A 20,418-nucleotide genomic window follows, 5' to 3' on the forward strand; every position below is an offset into this window, starting at 1 on the left:
TCCAGGTTTGTGAAAATGCATGATAATCTGTGAATAGGCCTCCAATTTTCACCCGTTCTTATGGAGAATGTACAAGCTAGGAATGGACTTTGAAAAACTGCAGCATTTCTGTGTATTCATGTGCCAGGGCAAATCAGGAACACTTAAATATTAGGAACAGAGTAATATTTTGGCCCTATATTCAGTGCTCTGATTTAATGAAGAAATGATTGAATGGATATAATAGAGAAGTTTGCTCACCAGAGACACCAGTTTATAATGGCCAGAGAAACTAACCTGTCATGTGCAGTCAGTGCTCCCATTCAGTAGTCCTTGACTTTCCCCCTTGATGACAGGAATTGCCAACGTTCTTCACTAACAGGCATCTCCATCTTTTCAATAAAAGTCAGTATAATGACTGGCTTCAGCCTCCATAAGTGTTTTCCAGGTCCAACACAACCTGTCTATCTGATGTTTTCCACTTGGCGCTTCCCACAATTCCTAGTATAATCTTACTAGGAAGATTATACCTGCCATTGCTCCCTCCCCACAGCGGCAATTGTTATACCCCCATTAAGTGATCTAATTTCCCTTAGATCTCTATCTGACCCAGAAAAGAGCAGAGGTAAGACTATTCTCCTTCTCAACAGGTCTTGGAATACATGATTCGAGAGGAAAATTACTAAAAGGTGGAAGCTGAAACTTAGAAACAAGGCATTTGAGCATGTGAATTTTATTTTAATTAAAATGAGCATCTTTCAGAGGTGCTTATTCACTTTATAATAACCATCTACCTCATTCCTGGTTTACTAAACACAAGCTTGGTTTAGTTAATTGTGTAAGTCATGCTAATGCAGTAAGATTGACACATCCTAATCAGCACCAAAGAGCCAAAAAGTAAAATTCCAAGTGACTCAGCTGAGCCTAGGCAGATATTGTATGCAATTCATTGCAAGTTAGAAACATAAGAAACTTAGGAACAAAACAGTAGGCAAGGAAATAATATTCTGAAGACCAAAAGCTAAGTCTTAACAATTTGAAAGGAAATAAAATAAAATCAGTCAGAAAACAAAAATCTTCGGCTGGATGATTAAAATTCAAGAATTTGTAAACACAACAGAAATTATTTTCAAGATCTATTCTAGGCAGGGAGAAATGAAAAGTTAGAGAATGAAAAAAAGAGAGTGAAGAGTATGATATAACTCTGTTAGGATCAAAAGGAGCCTTAGCATCACTGAGTAACCAAATACTTCCTTGAAAACATTTTCAACCAAAAACCAAAACCAGATCTTTTAAGTTCTTTACTTTTAGATGTGTCTTATTCATAAACCAGACTTGAAGAGAATCCAGAAAAATATTTTTGTTTATCAGCAGAAAGCAACATTAATGCTTACAGATTAGGGTAGCAGTCTGGACTTTGGATTTGCAGAGAAAGTAGTCTGTCCCAATAAGCTTCTGAAAGAATAAGAAAGGGAAAGGAGTCTCATATATTCTTATTTATCGCATATCCTCAACTCTAATATTTTTGTCTAATTAGCGTAAGGATCTCCAGAGCTGAAGTCATTTGCTATGAATTGCTAGGAATGGGCAATCAAATTCAGTTTATATAAAGGTAATCTGAAAGCTACCTCAATGTTTGTCAAGCAGCTTTAAACTTCAGAAGATGCAGCTAGTTTGTGTCTGGTAGGAATTTAATTTGTTTATTCAATCTTTTCACTTGTTTATTTCAAACATTTCTCTGAGACTTAAAACAAACATCCCAAAATTCTGCAAAAATGCCTATTTTACTTATATTTCTGATTCATCCAGAACCAAGAATTTCTAAAGATCTTATAAAAAAGAATTTTGCTGCCATTATACTCAACACAATTTTTTTCAACCACCTGTATGGAAAACATCCAATAGATTAGACAATGGCCTGGAAATACACAATTACAAATGTACATCATTTTTCCTTTTTACACCTTAGATTTTCTTGTTTAAATACAACAACTAAGCAAAACCAAACCAAAAATATCCTTGCAAAAAATTATCCTTGCAAAGAGTCAAGCAAGGTAGAAGGTTTTTGCAATTGTCCTACAGTTCAGTTCCCCATTAAAAAAAAAAAAAAAAAAAAAAAAAATCTGCACTTCATGAAAGGTTTGCTCTGGGCATCAACAAAGATTACAGGGAGTTACAGGCATCTCACCCTGCATCTCTATTGCTCATGAAGTACCAGCTGTTCATAGCGCCTCATTAGTTACAAATCCTCCATAAGTAAAAGTCACAGATAAAAGCCACAAGTAAACAGATACAAATTAAAAACTAGATAACTACATATTAAGGGGTGTTTTGCTGGGTAGAAACATAATCTCTACATGTAAACAGACATAAGCTCAGGAAAAGTTAGCATTATGTACATAGACCCAAGTTTTGAAAGTCGATGCCTAGTTTAAGCAAAACAGGCCTCATTTGTACATCAAAAATACACATTTTTGTACCATCCTGGACTGGCGCCATAACAGTGTGAGTGACTTACCTGAGCTTGGTAATTAGATGCCTCTTTACTTAATGGTGACTTATGTCAGTTCTTCACACACAGATCAACTACGGATCCTTGTCAATACAGGTCTTTGGTTCTGATCTTGATTTTAGGTAAACCTGAAATGAATCTTGGAGCTATGTGCCCTTCAGTTTTGATTTTAACTTTTAATCAGAAGCTGAAGTATGACTGGCTCTAGGATTTGAATCCAATCCACATGATTGCAGTGTGTCCTGACTGAATATTCCAGTTTTGGGCCTATTTTCCTCCTTCTTGTGCCAAAATTTTGACACATTGACAAATATCAGGGACACACTGAGGCGCCGCATATGGATGAAAACCAGGGACAGATGCGAACAAGAGTTCCAGTACAAATTGCTGAACAAGAAGTATATTTAATAATATATAATGCATTTATCTAGGATACATTGTATTTAGTTTTTGTGTAAAATTTTCATCTCAAACAAATATGCATCACAAAATGTATTTCTGAATTTTATCTTCATTTATAGTTTTTTTCCTTTATATTGGTTAGCAAAATTAAAAGGTAACATTGTTATTTTTTAAAAAGACAGCCTTATTTTTGATCTGAGTCACTGATACATGCATCCATAGGTTATAAAACCATAGTAGCTGAATAAAATATATGAAGACTGTGCCTATATTGCAAACCATTTATATAAACATGTGTATGCTTATTTTGTATAAGGAACAACAAATATCAAGATCTCCCCCTTTCAGACTGCCCAGTTATTTAAGAAGCCCTATTATCAAGCAGCAACTCCAAAGCATGGAAAGAGAGTACAAGAAAAGCCAACTGTGCTTTTCAGATGTCTTTCTAGATTTTTCCGTTATTGGTAAGTGAACTAAGCTCAGCACGCAAAATTGCATTTCCTAACTTTCAGGGGCAGATAGTTGATATTATCAAAAATAACTATGAATATCTACCCCACATGGAACTATATCTCTCTTGCTATTTCCTTCCATGTACAGAATTGCATAATTCATTATTTTCATGTTCTAGCCATCTCTTTAATGTCATATCCAACCAAAGGTCATAACAATCACCTTCTTTACTCCTTCTCAGTTTATAGGAGGCACAGCTTAACTCATTTATGGCATACTTACTTTTGTTTGCATGAAAGACTGCATAGCAAGACTGCTCTGTAGAATTTATGGAGAGAAAACTGAAAGAAAGAGAATGGATTTGTATGAGAGAGAGCGGAGAAGTGGCTCACTTAAATTCCAGAAATCAAGTATTGTGACAGCTGCTGCTGTAACAGTATTGCAAACCCTGGATCGCTATGGGGTTACTGAATGCATCTGCACTGAATTTCCTGGGTTACTGTAACATATTACAAGGCTGTGCTTTGATGTGTCCCACATAAACGTCCTCACCACCACACCCTCTTCCTTTCCCTCCACTCTCCATCCACTACCGGCCTTAGGACCCCACAGCCCAGAGCAATGTCATGCTGCATGCCTTCCTGCTCACACGAGCAGCAGTTGTCAGAGAAATGAATCCAAAAGAAATGGTCAATAAAAACAGAAACAGCTGTAACAATTTTACATGGCATGGTTCTGATTTCTGGGCCTATCATCCACACACACTTTCTTTTTCTCTTTTCTTCTATCTTTCCCAAGTATTAGGATTTCATATTATATTGTGGAGAAACAGTTATTTAAAATGGGACAGTTCTGCTCATAGATTTTGTGGTTTTTAAATTGGTGCTACTTAAAAAGATTTTTTTAACCAAGTGGTAAGAAATGAAGTGAACGGGAAAAGAGATGAAAAATGATTAGCGGCCAGAATAAAAGGGGACTACAGGTTCTACAGGCAGGTGCAGATTTTTTACAGCAAGAGGGCTGACAACATTTTAAAAGCTGCTGTCTCTACATTCTCCAGTCTTCCCCACTTACATCCTTCAAAAGAATAACAAATGGTAGTTCTTAGCACTTGTTATTCTTCCACATTTTTTTGTGGAAGAGGCATCCAAACAGAATTTTTATGAGAGACTGTGTATCAATGCTGTGTTTTTAAAGCAACACAAGAAACCTCAGAGTCACTCTGGTACGTTTTAAATACTGAACTATGGCACCTAAGGTAGAAGCCATTCTCTGCTATCACTCTTAGATAAGCCAAATCACTCCCTTGAGATACTTCTCTCCAATGAATATAGGAACAGCACAGAGTAGCTGGGCTCTTAACATGGTACCTTAGTTAAAGCTACAGAACAGAGAGAAATGAGGTTGTTCCAGATAGAGAGTTTAATAAATGTAGGTAGTAAACAAAACACTCCCTGAAAAGGAATTAAGCTAGTTGGTTAGAAAGACATCAGTGAAATACTTTGCAGATCTCGTGATAACCTGAGCTTTTCAAGCTAGGAAGATGTGCCCATATCATAGTGGAAGCGGTGATTTCTAGATTGGTTATGAAGGGCAGGACAGACTACTGTTGGCAGTAGATTTCAGTTCACAGAAGCTATCTCAGAAAGTACTCAGGACACTTCCTTCACCTCTCTGATTGCACCGCACTGTAGTATAAAGTATAATATAGTATAATAGTATAAAACCTTACAACTGTCTTCAGTATTTATTCCACATCAGACTGCACAGGGAACTCAGATGAATTTATATAAGATCAGCTTCAAAAGAACATCTCCTTTATTCTGCCCAGAAACCCATTTTCCTAATGTAGGAAGGCAAAATATGATGTAAAAGATACATCTAAAACATCCATAATATATTTCTAGTCTTCTAAGCAAAACAAAACAAAAAGCAGAAAAGCAAAAAGACCACTTGAGATTGAAGCTGGCTAGTTAACTTGCTTACAGATTCCAACTGTTTAAAAAATAAAAATGAAATGAATGAAATAATTTTTTAGTGAATACATAGTATGAAGACATATATCTATTTTTCTTAACGGTTACTCTCCTGAGAAACAAGAGATCCAAATTCAATTACTCACTGTAAGTCCTAAAGCCATCATCCCCAGTAGACTACTTTACAGTCATGGGCATTCTGAGAGGACTATTTCAAATATCCATTAAAATACTGACCAGCAAAGGTACCATACCTTCCAGTTGAGCATCTACATCATAGTTGTTCTCCAAATTACTTTTTAAGTGGCAATATAGCAATATCTTTTAGCTTGGCATCAAGGTACCCTTATAAGAGGTAAAGGTCCCTACTTCAAACTCACACTCCTCAACCTGTCAACCAGTGGGAAAAGGGATCTGAACCCAGATCTCCATGATATAATTTGATATCTTAACCCTTGCACCTCAGAGGAGAAGAAATGAATGAAAATATCACCTCTTCTTTGACCAGGAAGCCTTTTACTGTTATTAAAAATGTTCGGAACCAGAATTAAATATGTTAAAAAAAAAAAAAAAAAAAAAAAAAAAGTTGAATCAAGTATTTTGTTGACTCATGGAAAAATAGCTATGTTCAAATCAAATTGCTTTCTAACAATCCTAACATTTCTAACATTTGGAAGTGAGTGTAGCTGAGTCTTCTTTTTCTCTCTTCTTTTTTTTCAAGGACAAGATAAAATGCTAACTTAGTATTAATTTCAAAAGATACACCAAAGTTTAGTGTTAAAGTATAAGTTTAACATGGTAAGAGCTGGGTAAAAAGCAAGGCTGTCATGCCCAAGGATAGACTAGTTCATCATGATGATTTCTTATCAGCTTTAAAGATCTCTGGAAGGCCAAGCTGCACACAACACTTTTTGAGTTTGAGTAAGTACTCCAAAAACTTGGTTTAAACTTTTGTGGTCTGGAGGTGTCACAGAACAGATTTTCTTTCAGGCCACATTACAGCCTTTCAACTTCCTTTTCCCAGTTAGAATGTAGAGTGCTAAAGAGTACAAAAGATGAATGTCACAGAATCGGTAAGGTTGGAAGGGACCTCTGGAGATCATCTAGTTCAACACCCCTGCTCAAGCAGGGTCACCTAGAGCATGGTAGACAGGGCTGCATCCAGGTGGGCCTTGAATATCTCCAGAGAAGGAGACTCCACAATCTCCCTGGGCAAACCTGTAACAAGCCCCCCTACACACTTGCTGAAGCCCAGGCTTGAACCAAGGACCTTTAGATCTTTAGTCTAACGTTCTCCCAGCTGAGCTACATCCTTACTACAAGAGGACAAAACAACTCTTTTCAAATTTTTCCATTAGTTTCAATATAAGCTTTAGACAAATATAGTGAATCTCAGTTTAACTGAATTTCCAGCAGTATAATTGAGAATTGTGCCATAGTCTGAAAAAAATAAGAAAAATAAATCTAGAGGGCTAGATTCTGCCTTTAGATAATTAAGACACATCTGTTTGAATGAAAACAGAATTTGTATCGATATTTCCAAAACCTGCATTTCACATTAAGAAGTTTATAACTAAAAGTGTCCCTGTTGTTTTTCTTATTTCCAAGGTTTTTTACTGCGGCCAAATATGATGTCTCTCAATAAATCAGTTATATTTCAGACTCTTATAACGGCATTACATTACTTCATCTTTCCTTAAAAATAATACTAATATGGGCTATTTTCTGTTCAAACCATTTGCATTTAATTAATGAGTTCAATATGTCTGCACTTTGCTGCTATACTAAAGGAATTTAACAATACAATGTTTGGGTACCATGAACACCTGATGTGTCAAAACTGACATCCTTTCTAGGGGTCCCCTGTGGCCAACCAGCTGCCTGCTATAGATCCTGTGTCACTTACAGAAAGAGTTGAAGATAATGTTGGCGTTTGGGCCAAATATTTCCTTTCTCAGTACAATGTATTCTAGTGGACCAGGCTAGGTGAAGGCTTTGGCCAAGCACTAAATGATGCTGTGCTGGCCTGTGTCCATTGTTGCTTAATTTTAATAATACTATTTATGTATTTTATATATATATATTATTTATTAATTTATTCAACAGTTAAGTAAGAATATTTACTGGAATTGAAGAATTTTAGGATAAATAGTACAAATTACCTAAAATTAACCTGGAATATGTTTCCATAACTCAAATATTGTGTTAATGTAACCTTTGGGCATGACCTTCTAACACACAAATTTCAAAACAGAGAAATGACAGCAAGGTTCCTGGAGTACCCTCCAACTCCTGTATCATATTCAATGCTAACAACAGAACTCTCTGCATCTCCACTAGGAGCTCACTTCTACCAGGTGCCAAAGCAGAACTTGCCACTTGTGCTCTGATTCAAAATGACCTCAGTGCTATGCAATATAAACACAGCCCAAGGACAGCGAGAAGAGTTGGGCTGCAGGTTGCTGGGGCAGTGTACGAGCAATAGAGATGTGAAGAGAGGTACCTGTCTGGGTGAAGAACCTTAGGCTGGGCTATAGTATCGTGGATTTCTAGGCAAAACAAAGGGCTTCACAAGGTGGTCATAGAATTCCCTTATTTTTTCAGGACAGTTTCATGAGTTTGACAGCATGACCAAAGGGACAAATAGTTAAAACAGAAACTCTCGCAGATCCTCTACTGCCTAAGATGGAAGCACTTTTCAGTGTGCACTCTTCACACAATAGTACAGCTTCACTGGCAGATCCTCTGTGGGGGTGCATCTCTGTGGCCAATATTAAACTCTTACATTCTGTGTTGGGGGAATAAGTGAATGGCAGCCCACAAGGGGTCAGTTCCCAGAACATATATCACTCTAACTGAGTTCCCAGCATATGCTGATAGATATTGTCGTATTGCCTAAGCTGTTCCTTAGAAGGTATAAAATATCTGGATCAGTTGGCACTAGAGATTGAAGTTGGAAACCTGAGGACTGGGGAAACATTTCAGTTCTGGTAATCCAGTAATAAGAAGATTGCTTTGTTTGGTATCTACTAAAATGGTGTGGTATTGCTCTACACTGTACACAGGTTAGAGCCCAAGAGTCACAATGAAGTCACAGGTACATAAAATGAGCTCAATACAATGAATAAGGATGACAGTCAATGGAATTTCTTGCATGCCAAGTCTTGGCAGGTGTCATCATACTGTCTGTGTTCTCTGTCTGGGCCTGATTTCATTTCTTCTAATGTTAACTGACTCAGAAATGATCATCCAGTTCAAATTAGTAATCTAAGATACATCTGTATCAGAGGGAAGGCAACAACAAAGGACACAGGACAACTCCTGTGGATTCCACAGGACAACTTAAGCCATCCTAAAAGAGAAGTCTGAGAAAAGTAGGAAATACTGTCTCCTGGATGTGCTTCATCATCATTGCAGGAGATAGCTAATACTTCCATAAGTATATTTCCATTTCAAATCCAATGCTGAAAGCATGAATCAGATATGCCTAAACAGCAAAACGAAGCTGTGATTGTAACACAGAAAAGAGTAAGTCTGTGCAAGAATTAAACTAGCAGGCACAGATAACAATAGCATTGCATGCGTCGTAGCATGACCATTGCCATGAACTAGTAATGAGAGCCTACGCTTAGGTTCCAGGGCAGCTGGTGCCCTGGTATGTTGCCCATTTTGAAGCCTGTCTCTACTGCCCTAGGAGCAAGTCCATGCTTGTCACCCACCTCGTCTGCAATCAACACTTTCATTTTGTAGGCGTATGGTCAGGGATGCCAGGAGAACTGTTTAGTCACAATGCTGCTTTCACAGCTTGCTCAAGCTTTAGGTTAAACCATAGGCAAGTGAATATTTTCAAAAAAATTGCTGAAACCCACAATTGTTGACAACTGGGTGGAGTTTTGAGCACGTTCAATTTTTTTAGACTAATTGAAGATAAATATTTCACTGAAAAACACATACATTTTGGTAAAATCACTATCTTCAAATGGCTTCCTGAGGTCATCAAATAACAGGGATGGAAAAACAGCCTGATGGCTCATGCATGTTTGGACAAAGCCACTCTTTTCACATAAGAGTCTAATAAAATGTGAAAGGCAGCTCTGTGTATATTCCCACAAAAGTAACAGTGGCAGGAGGAAAGGGAGACTCTCATTTCTCTCAGAGAGTGCCCTGGATCTTTAGACTGCTTTTGACCTTCAGTGAAACCTGAGCAGACGAGATCATCATTGCTACTCTACTGCAAATGGAAATCAGCTCAGCCTTGGATGACTATGGCTTACAGGGCTGTCAAGTAGTGGTTATTTGGAAGGACAGTTCAAAGGACTTGAATAATATTTTAAATGTCTCATTGAACTACCTTGAGAAATACTGACTAGAGAGGGAGACTTTTAGAAAAGGTCCAGAGGCTGCTGTGAGAAATTCTCCTTCCAGCAATGTGAGACTTGGCAGGTCTGAGCTCAGCTGCACTCCTATATCTTTTGCTGCCAAAGATAATAAACAAATAGTGTTCATTCTGCCTAAAATGGTAGAGAAATATACTATTCAAACAAGAAGATTCCCTATAAAAACCAAAGAAAGGTACATAGGGCAAGTAGTCTGGAGCTATATCTCAACTCAGGCTCATGCACTTCAAGATCACTGGATCTTCTCCCTCTGACATCATGGCCATTGAGAATGTCTAAAGTACTTTTGCTAACTCTCCCAACATTATCTATAGCTGTGCCCTGCCTCCTTAAAGCATTCCCTCCATTAAGCATCTAGAAAGCCCAGACTTGTTTACCTTCAGGGCAAGGTGTAAGGTTCATCTATTCATTCAGGTTTATGCTAGTGGAATGAATGCAAGGCCTTGACTATGGGTTTGCTTATACAAGGAAGGTAGGGTGTGAATTTACAAGCTACAGTGTGAATTTACACTGTGCTGGCTGCTCCCTGCATGCGTACTTTAACATGCATTTGAGGAAGCCACTTCATACAAAGGCACTCTTAGTATGCACTCTCAGTGTCCATACAGGGATTTAGTGTGGAGCAGCTAATGCAACATCAATCCACACCTTTTCTGCCTGGTAATTTACCTATATAGACAAGTCTTAGCATTGTGAATTTGCCTCAATTCCAGAAACCAATGGCCAAAAACTGAAATAGTCATGTCTCTGTAAAACTTCCACAAGAATATATGTTACCCAGAAGAAAGTATTACTTCCTTACTTACAATATTGTTATAGTTAGATGTCTATCTAGCCAGCCATTGTTAAAACTAAGGTTAACTTGCTGTCTAAACAAGTTAATTTAAGAGCCAACAACTGATCTGGTTTGCTTGCTTTAGGTGTTATAGAAAATATCTATAATTTCTCACTTGTTGAGCAGTATTTCTCTATTGAAGGAAAGCGTGCATTCCAAGAACGAGCAAGGTTGACACGCAAGACCTCAAGTTCTTATTCAGCCCTCTGTGAGCTCAGAACAATTTGCTTGTTGCCATATCTTAAAACATGCAGGTGCCTGTGTACCTCTGCAGTCAGATGCCAACCTGGTGTAATTACACATAGTTGCATCTGCTTCAACAATTTAGATCAAGTTAAGAGTATGGCCTCATTAATTTTCCAGAGGGAATGATAAGGTAAAACACTCATGCTTCTTCTGACAGTATTTCCTTGCAAGAGCCCAGATAACAAGTCTGTTCTTTAAAACAGCCTGTGCATTAGTAAGAAAGCATCTCCCACTCCCAGTTAATTCATGCTAAATTCTTAGTAGGTCAACATCCACTTCAGGGTCTTCAAAGTGCATCTTGTCTCGTCTATGTTTGTCTCCTAAATTGTAAACTCCTCAGGGCATGCTCTGTGTCTGTGTCTTGTTCAGTGATGATCACATTATCAGAGAATAGCAAAGAATTCTTACTATTAACAATAATAAATAATATGTAGCAAGATATTCTCACACTTGCTTTTTGCCTGCAAAGCATGGCACAAGAGAACATGGCTTGGAAAGAGCTGGCAAGAAACAGACTTCTCAGGATGTTGAAAGGTCAGGTCCCCAACGAAAGGACACTTCAACACCCAATCGACACACTGCAGGCAAGCAGTTCTCATGTAAGCTGTTCAGTTTGGAAGAGTGATACTCTTTCCCTTCCCTGGACATGTCTATATACTCAGTTTTCTCCTCTCCTCTCTGTAAGTAGAAAATCAGATGGGGTAACTAACGTGCAGTAAAGTAGTAAAATAAACAGATCAGCAAAGTGCTGAATCCAGTCATTTTCCCCAGGAGAATCTGAGCAGCTCTGAGGCTTTACTGGGGACTGCAATTAACACCTGACTGAAGCATATATATGAACAAAGTTTGGGAGGGAGAGAGATGTTTCAGCCTTGAACTGAAGGGTTTTGAATTGGCTCAACTTTCTATGGGCTATTTTGGCAGTGGCCATGACTGAGCACAATCCTGAATTGAAAAGGAGTTTGGGGCTTCTTGCCACCTCCTCCACCCATCCTGATCTAGCTGCTAGCACAAAGCATATGTTTCCATTTAATACTGGATAAGAGTCAATTCGCAACCGGATTCTAATTCAAATGTTTATTCTGCTGTGGAATTAGTAGTGTTACTTCTTAGATAGGTGTAGCTTACTTCTACCTCAGATCAGCAAATTCAGTTCTTCATTTTTGTGATCACACTAGTGCCTCAGACTTTTAAGAAATGCTCTGTTTTCTAAGTTCTGGCTGCACCCTATTGCTAATTCCCTCTCTATGTTTACAGACCAAATCTTTCAAGTTATTCCAAAAATTCCATACAAAAAAAAAAAAGAGAGAGAGAAAGAAAAGAGAGAAAAGAGAAAAGAGAAAAGAGAAAAGAGAAAAGAGAAAAGAGAAAAGAGAAAAGAGAAGAGAAGAGAAGAGAAGAGAAGAGAAGAGAAGAGAAGAGAAGAGAAGAGAAGAGAAGAGAAGAGAAGAGAAGAGAAGAGAAGAGAAAGAAAAAGAAACCTCCCACTGGCATTAGCAGTGAGTTCAATAACAAAAAATGAGACTGAATCCTTCAGTGAGTTCCATCATTTTCACATCAGAATGGCTCCATTAGCACACCATTGCATTCTCTCCATCCTTCAGAGAGAGTTTATGTTTGTGTTTTCCTCTTCGCTTTTGATTGAACATTACTCAGTTATATAAATTTAGTCTATGCATAGAAGAATATATCGGGATTTTCTGGAAAAAAACATCTGGATAAGAATGGAATTTGGATTTTTGCTTCAAGGCTCAATCAAGATGAAGCCCAAGTTTAAGCTTCACAGCATGGATATTTTATAAGCATTTCTATAATTCTTAAAATCACAGAAATCTGTTATGATCAAACTGATTTCTGCCATCCTGGGTAACTTGCAAAATATATCTGCTCCCTTCCACTATCAGGTTCATAAGAAGTTCCACCTATGCAATTCAGTCTGAGCTCCCTTGAAATTCCAGTTTAAGTCTAAGCAAATGCTCTGTGCATTGCCTGTTCAAGTACAGCACATAAGAAATACATATCAAACACTGCTGTCAATACTTATGAGAGCGTTAACTCCTATGAGACTAAAATCCTGACTTCAGCCTTGCAGTACACAGGGTTGATGGTTCTTTCTGTATATAACCAGGAAAAACAAAAAAACAAAAACTTTGGAAGAAACAGGATACACCACTCAAGCAACACCTGGAGCCTATCTGCTTAATGCTGATAGTTTGTCCTAAGCATACTATGTAGTTCCGGTAGCATCCTGTTTGTTCCACAATGCATTGTTTTATGTTCCTTTCCTGAAGCTCCTTTAGGTAAGTGGTTTGTGTGTTAGATATAATTTTTTCATCTACTCTCCATAGTTTTATTACAGTCTTGTGTTCTTACTAAAGATGAATTATTTTCCAAAGAAAACAAGCTAAAGGACAGTAAAAATACACAAATTCTCTGCCCTTCTGCTTAGGGATTTTTAATCCTAGTTTATATGCCACAGTCAAATGAGTCATTATGTCAAATGAATCAAAATTCCTATCTCATCTTCCTACAGCAGAGTCAGAGAAACGGTAAAGCACGATCTAAATGTAAAGCACTAATAAAAGCTAAAACAATAAGAAGTCCTAATAATTTGATCAAATGACCATTTTTCTTGGCATTTCTCCAAGTCACTAAGATTTCCAGGCATTTGGTCAAATGACTGACAGTATAATCAGGATGATGGTAAGCAGACTGCCTACTTTATAAACATATCTTTGGGCAATCAGTCAAACTACAGAGTAATGCATTCTCTTTCAAAAAACTAAGATGAAATGTTTGTGGCATTTATATGTGCACTAGCCACAACACAGCCTGAGTTAGGGAACCATTTTCCTTAAGTCTGGTTAAAGGCTACTGATCTATTTGTTATAAGCAATGAGAGTTTGCATCTGAGAAGCTTGGTATTGTAAATCTGGCAAAAGTATATTAGACAAGTCTACTATTACAGCCACACCCTATCACTCAACTATGTAGTCTCTTCTCTCTAGATGTGTTTCTTTCACTGACATTGCTGAGGCCAACACATAATAAGAGATCAGATTTTTAGAAGTCTAGTAGTATTTGTGCATGTTTTAAAGGATAATTTGCCATGAGGAGCAAATCCAGATGAATCTCTCTTGCTCCTCCCTAGGCTTTGGACGTCCCTGTGGGTTTACTTTTGGCACTGGACTGTATCAGAGGCAGACAGGGTCATGATTCATGTGAAAGGTACAGGGCTAGAGATCCACAGCTGTGTGGGTCTTCCCATCACACCACCCACTCAAACATCCATGAGAAGGCTGAATATGATACTTGCACTACTACTTTAGGTAATAGTCTAATGACCAACAAGCATCTGGAACCATTCCCCAGGCCTGCAGGGGAGAATGTCTTCCCCATTTCCCACCACACAGCTTCTCAGTACTCAGTCCAGCTTTCCAGCCTTCACTGCCAACATATTTAACCCTGCAATTCAGCCATTAAAATCCCAGTTAGAATCCAATTTAAAAGCAGTCCACATGCAGGTTTTGTGTGTGTGTGCATACATGTATGTATGTAAAATCTCTCAGGCTTCATTGACAAGCTGCCAGCAAGAAGACCACATCCTTGGTGTTTTGCTTGGGTTTTTGCAGCCTTTTTAGGGTTTTTTGATTGAATTTCCTCTTTAGTATTCCTAGGAGCTGGAAAGTTTTGTGAACAAATCCACCAGTCTTCCTTTGCAGTTCTCCATAAACAAAACTAAAGCCACACATTAAACTTTACTTCAGTGCTATTACTTGCACAGATGACCATTCCTAGGAGGGATGAGAAATACCTAGAAAAAGGATGCTTGTTCAAAAACTGTTTCCTAAATATGTGAACCTTTTGATCCTTTCGCGTGCTCTTGTTATGATGTCCTCTAATCATCCTAGCTTTGCTTGATTGTCTAGAACCTAAGCACAGAGACCCTCAGAACTCTTAAGGCAAACATGACACTTCTCAGTGATGAGTTGGCACTTCACAGATGAAGACTTCATAACCTGCCTGCGAGTGACTCTCAGTTCTCCTTCTCTTTCTTGGCCAGAGTGACTCAAGCTTACTATGAGAGCTGTGGATTTACGGACACAATGAGCACCTTTATTAGGAAATTTGGCTGTGTGGACTGAAATCTGCTTTCACCAACATAGCTTTTTAGAATCTTCAAAAGGGCTCTCCTGTTTATGAAAGCTACAGCATAAAAGAGGAAAATTGAGAAGCACTGGACAAAGTTACCATTTTCTGATTTAGAGTTCATAGCTGGCACATAGCTTGTCCCAAGGCTCACTGAAAGTGGCACACAAAACAAGTAACTAACAGATAATAATGAGCTATTGAGTGTGGCTTAAGCCCTAGTTCTGCAAAGACTTGTATATGTGCTTCATTTTACATCTAACTTTCTCATTGAAGTTCCTTCACCTACGTTAAATCAAAGCAGCTATTTGTGGACTTAAATTTAAGCACTTGACTATTTACAGGATCAAAGTATTATACAACACTCATATTAGTCTACTACTGCCACTTTACCTTTCCAACTTCTTCTTTTCTCAGTGCAGAGCTATGTTGTTACCCTCTATGGAATTTGGAGTGGACCTCCTTTGATGGTGGACCAGAGCCTTTTTTTGTATATGGGATGGTAGGTACCTAGACAACACCAATAGTGAAAATGCCATCAAGTAACTGCAGAGCTGTTGAGATGTATTTTCAATTAAATTAGTATTTTTAACTAAGCAGGGTGAAGAAAATAGAGCTAATACCTGCTAAACTTTGGGGGTCAAATCCAGTGGGCTCACTCTGGATTTATGAAATGAAAAAAGGGAAATGAAAGTTACATTTGCCAATCTCCCTCCCTTACATTCTTTTTCCTTCCTCCTCCCCCCCCCCCTTTTTTTTTATGGCTCACTTCATCAGTAGGAAATTACTGGAAAGGCAGAGGAAGAGGCGAGTGTAGAGTTCTCACTACTTCATACATCACGAAGGGGAATCAACCAGGCAGGCAGGAAGCAGACAGCTGCATTTCACTGCCAGGGCTCCTGCTCGCCAGCCTGAGTCACTGCAGAGCATCCTCAAGTCCTTTACTTCTTCCTTACGGCTCAGTAGGAATATCAACCTTCATCTGCTTATTCCTGTAATTAGCACTAGGCGAGAGAAAAGAGAGGAGGTACAGCCCCCCTGCTGGTGCTTTACCAGCCCCTGTCAACCGCAGTCATGAAGTGGACCTGTATATACCCTGCCTGGGTACTTCTGCTTCATTTAAAAATGAAAACACATGCCACAGCAAACAATGGTATTGCTTCCCCAGCATCCATACACAGTTTGAAATTATTAAAGCTACTCTAGCTTCCTCATCTACTCCATTCTCGGAACAGAAATAAATGATCATGGCTGTCTAGAAAGTTGCCAAATGCTTGGAGACTACAGTGCTCAAGAGTATTAAGATATTGCATAGAGAGGAGAGGTTCTTTCTCAAGGTCTGTACTGCCTCTATCCTTTTACCTTGCCTTAAATCCAGTGAGGGTGGAAGAACTCTGCATCTCCTACAATGCACTCAGTATATGTCAGGATGATGCCAACAGACCACAAGCATCTAAACCACATGTGGGTTTACAGATCAAAATTAATGTTTTATACCCTGAAGCAAATCTGTAACCCAGGGCAGGCTTTGGAAAATAAGAATAATATGCTCCCTGTGACTAGCTTCTCTAAATAAAAAAACAGCTGCATTTGTACAACAGGCTCTAAGATTTTAAGTTTCTGCAAGCAGACACCATTTTCTGACATCTGTGAGGGAAATCTGAATTCCAAGCTTGCCACATATAGGGTCCCAATCAGATTTAAGATTTAACAGAGCAATACTTGATTTGAGTCCAATTTATTTTGGGATTGGGGTTTATTATTTTGAAAAGGATACAACAGAGTATCAGAGAGTGGTACTGTAAGATGAATAGAAAAGTATATGTAGATGAGAGTTGGAAGGAAAGCAGTTTTCCTATGAGACTTTGTGGGGGAAAAAAAAAAAAAAAAAAAAAAAAAAAAAAAAAAAGCTATGCAATGTATATTTACAAAAGGAAAAATGGGAGAGAAGAATGGTATCTTTTGGCTAATTGCACCATACATCTGGGAAATGGAAAAGAACTAAAAGATGTTCAATGCCTAAAAGAAACAAAGCAGTATGTTTCCCAGGTTACTAGCCTATAAAACAAAAAAGCAGGCACAATAATGAACTCAGACGCAACATTACTCTGCTATTATGGTCTGCACTGGGTTGAAACTGCTGAGTGGAACTTTAAAGTGATAGAGGATGTAAAAATATAGGAGAAGAGAAGGCAAGTGTTCCATAACAAAAGACTTTGCAGTAGCTCCTGCACACACACTTCCCTCACAGTGACCAAGAGCTGCTTTCAGCTGACCCAGGCATGGTCTTTATTCTATTCTGTCATGGATCTGAGCCTTTTTGGCCACTGTCAAAAACACTTGGCATGTGTTAATCAATGTTTTATTTTTACTCAATTGAAACAAACTTGAATCCACCCAAGAGGCATCCTGCCCTAACTACACTTCTGCTCTGATGTACACTTCACTCCAATCCTGCTGGAGACAATAAAAGGGCTGAGGGTGGAAAGATACCCTGTTTTTTTAATTAAAGCCATTTGTATCATGTAAATGACTCATGACAGAAGCAAGAGGAGTTTATGAATATCGGCTGAAATCAACCTCACAGAGCAAGGGCCAATATTTACATTTCTATTGCTTAGCACTGTTTGGGTTGGGAATTATAGCAGTCTTCTGATTAACTACCTGCAGGCATGTACCAGCTTGACCTTTCCATGCTAAATTGCATGCACTAAATTAAATCTTCCTCTCTCTTTTACAGAGATAAACAAGGCCAGTTACATGACTCAGACTGCCCTTTTCTTCCTGCCATTCCATATGCAAAGTCAATACCAGCCAGCTAATCCTCTAATTTAAGAGCAGACTTCTGAACTTTTGGAAGTGATTAGAAGGATTTTGTTTCTTTTAAGCAGTTGTGAGTCTATAATTTGTATTCAGTTTGGAAATAAGCGCAAATAACATCATAATATAGTGAGTTTCCTGGTAAGAAGTTTATGTGAGCACTGCAGAGGTAAATGAATGGGCAATGTTCATATCTCTTTATAAATGTGATGAAACAGTACAATCAACTACAATGGCTACTTAACATGCTTTTCTAGAAAACACAGGAGAAAGGAAAAAGGAAAAAAATGTGTTCAGCAGATGATCAGTTGCATTTCATACAGAAAATAAATTAGAAAGTCTTAGATCAACTCCAGCTATTCAGTTTTCAAATGGTAGTAACTAACATGAGAAAAATTTAAAGCACATCATTACTTAGACATTTTCACTATATCATCAGTTGAATTTATGCAAATCAGGAACAAATTTGTTGAAATCAGATGAAATTGTTCTTTGAACCCAACCATATAGATTTAGTGGTACTTGTTTCCCAGCAAATTATGAGTGAATGTAATCAATTTACCGAAGATTGCTGAATTTACATAGATGAAGATTATAGGGAAAGTAACAGGTGAGGCCATGTGAAAGAAAACAAGATTCGTCCTTGTTCTCAGTAGGAACTAGAGAAGACCTGTATCATTGTAAGATGCATTACAGTTTATTCCATGGTTAAGTAAGAAAATGTGGTTGCTACACTAGGGATTACATACCCTCAGAGACAGAATATTCCTTGCTTGTACAAAGGCAATTTCAAAGTTTGGCTTCTCTGAATGACTAGAATAGGGAACAGATCATCAAGATTTCCTGAAAGATGTACCAGGTTTCCCACACAAAAGTTTACCATTGCTGCTTGTTGTGTGATGAAAGCTGACGTTCCGTTGCCATACCATGACTCATATGAAACACCAAGCCCTAGTTCAGTCCAGCTATGGCCAATTTAGCAGCAGTCGGTCACTGCTAGAGCTGCCAAGATGGGCAGTGGGTAAGGCTCAGGTAACTGCAATGTTGCTTCATCCATTGCCCAAACCTTGTAGTCAGAAGAACAAAACTTTTTAAGTAAAAGCACTCTAATACAGATTCCACGTTACCCAAATTGATCAGCTTAGAATCTTACAAAACTTTTAACATAATAGATTATTCTGGAAAAAATGGTTTGTATACATCACTCTGTCACTCTGACAAACTCTCGCTGTTGCAAACACACTTCTCTCCTTTATAACAACACACATGTAACACCAGTACATTTTTGGTTTACAGCTGCCGTTTTCACAGAAAAGTGACAGTGGGAAAGCATTGTGTGGTTTTTGATCCTTGGTGAGTTAAACGTTCTATCTTTTTTTCAACGGACTGGAAAGATCTAATTTTACCATGCACTTCTTGCACCCTTTCCACATCTTCTGGTTCTCTCAGTAAGAAACAGAACAAGAACCACTGCGATGGGGCTGAATCTTTCGAAACTCTTAGGTCTGCTTATCTGATGTAAACTGAAGCAGATGACAAATCATATGTTTACCATGACCGCATTAAGATTTATAGGACATAGCTATTTGCTTTCACCAATCACTATGAAGTTTTACTGGCTTTTTTATAGGTATTTATCTGTGGGGTAAAAAGATTTCTGAGTTGATCAAAAGAAACCAATTATCATGCAGGAGGATGTTTTTCACTGAGAGTAGTTTTCAAGAATTACATGGACCCTGTGCCATTTATTCAAGACCACAATGGCATATATGATCAGTTCCTTGCTGAGTCAAGAGGAACTTGAGTCTTCATGCATCAAAGGAACACCGTCCCTTAAATACTATCTATACAAAGATACATTTTTTTCTCTGTATAGTTTTCCAAAGACCATCCAAATATACCTGCTACAAGAAAAGAAACTAATTTTCTTAATTTGGCAAATTTGAGTACAGAGGCAAATCAAAGGGCCAGATTCCAAGCTCAGCTGTCTTGAACAGAATTTTTACTTGCTCATCCTAAAAAACTGTTTGGCAAAGAATTTCTTTGTTACTATGGCCAAGCTAGATGTTGTAGGAATCAGATATTTCTCTATCTAACAGAACTTACCCCCCTCAATAGAGAAGAGAGGATGCTTTGATTTGCATGTGATTGCCTCACCAGAGCACCTTACCTGTTCATAAATATTCCTTTTTATTCACCTGTGTACATTGAAAGCCATCCCTCATCTATTATATGTAAAGATATATGAAATTGCATCAGCCAAAAGTAGCCATAGATACTATGATGCACAAAGAACAACAGAACCAAAACCCACACACTGTTTACTGTACTAAAAAAATGGCAGAGCAATCTTCCAGGAAATATCAGTGGTGGAAATAAAAGAGAAGTTGCATTTCTCAAGGTCATGCACAGTCAGCTCAAGTTCATAGATTCCGCTAAACATCTCCTGCTAGGTCATATAAGAGCTAGGTAAGGGGATCAGATGGGAAAGGACTAGCTGAGCTTCAATGAAAATCATTTTAAAGGGCAAATAATTCAGTCAAACTGATGGTAATCAGCATAGCTGTAGGAAAGTGATAAGATTCACTTGGGAAATTTTTCTAGATACCCATCATAATTTGTTTAGTCCACAGTTCACTCTTCATAGAA

Source organism: Rhea pennata, chromosome 2 (genome assembly GCF_028389875.1).
Source record: "Rhea pennata isolate bPtePen1 chromosome 2, bPtePen1.pri, whole genome shotgun sequence".
In the NCBI taxonomy this organism is placed as follows: Eukaryota; Metazoa; Chordata; class Aves; order Rheiformes; family Rheidae; genus Rhea; species Rhea pennata.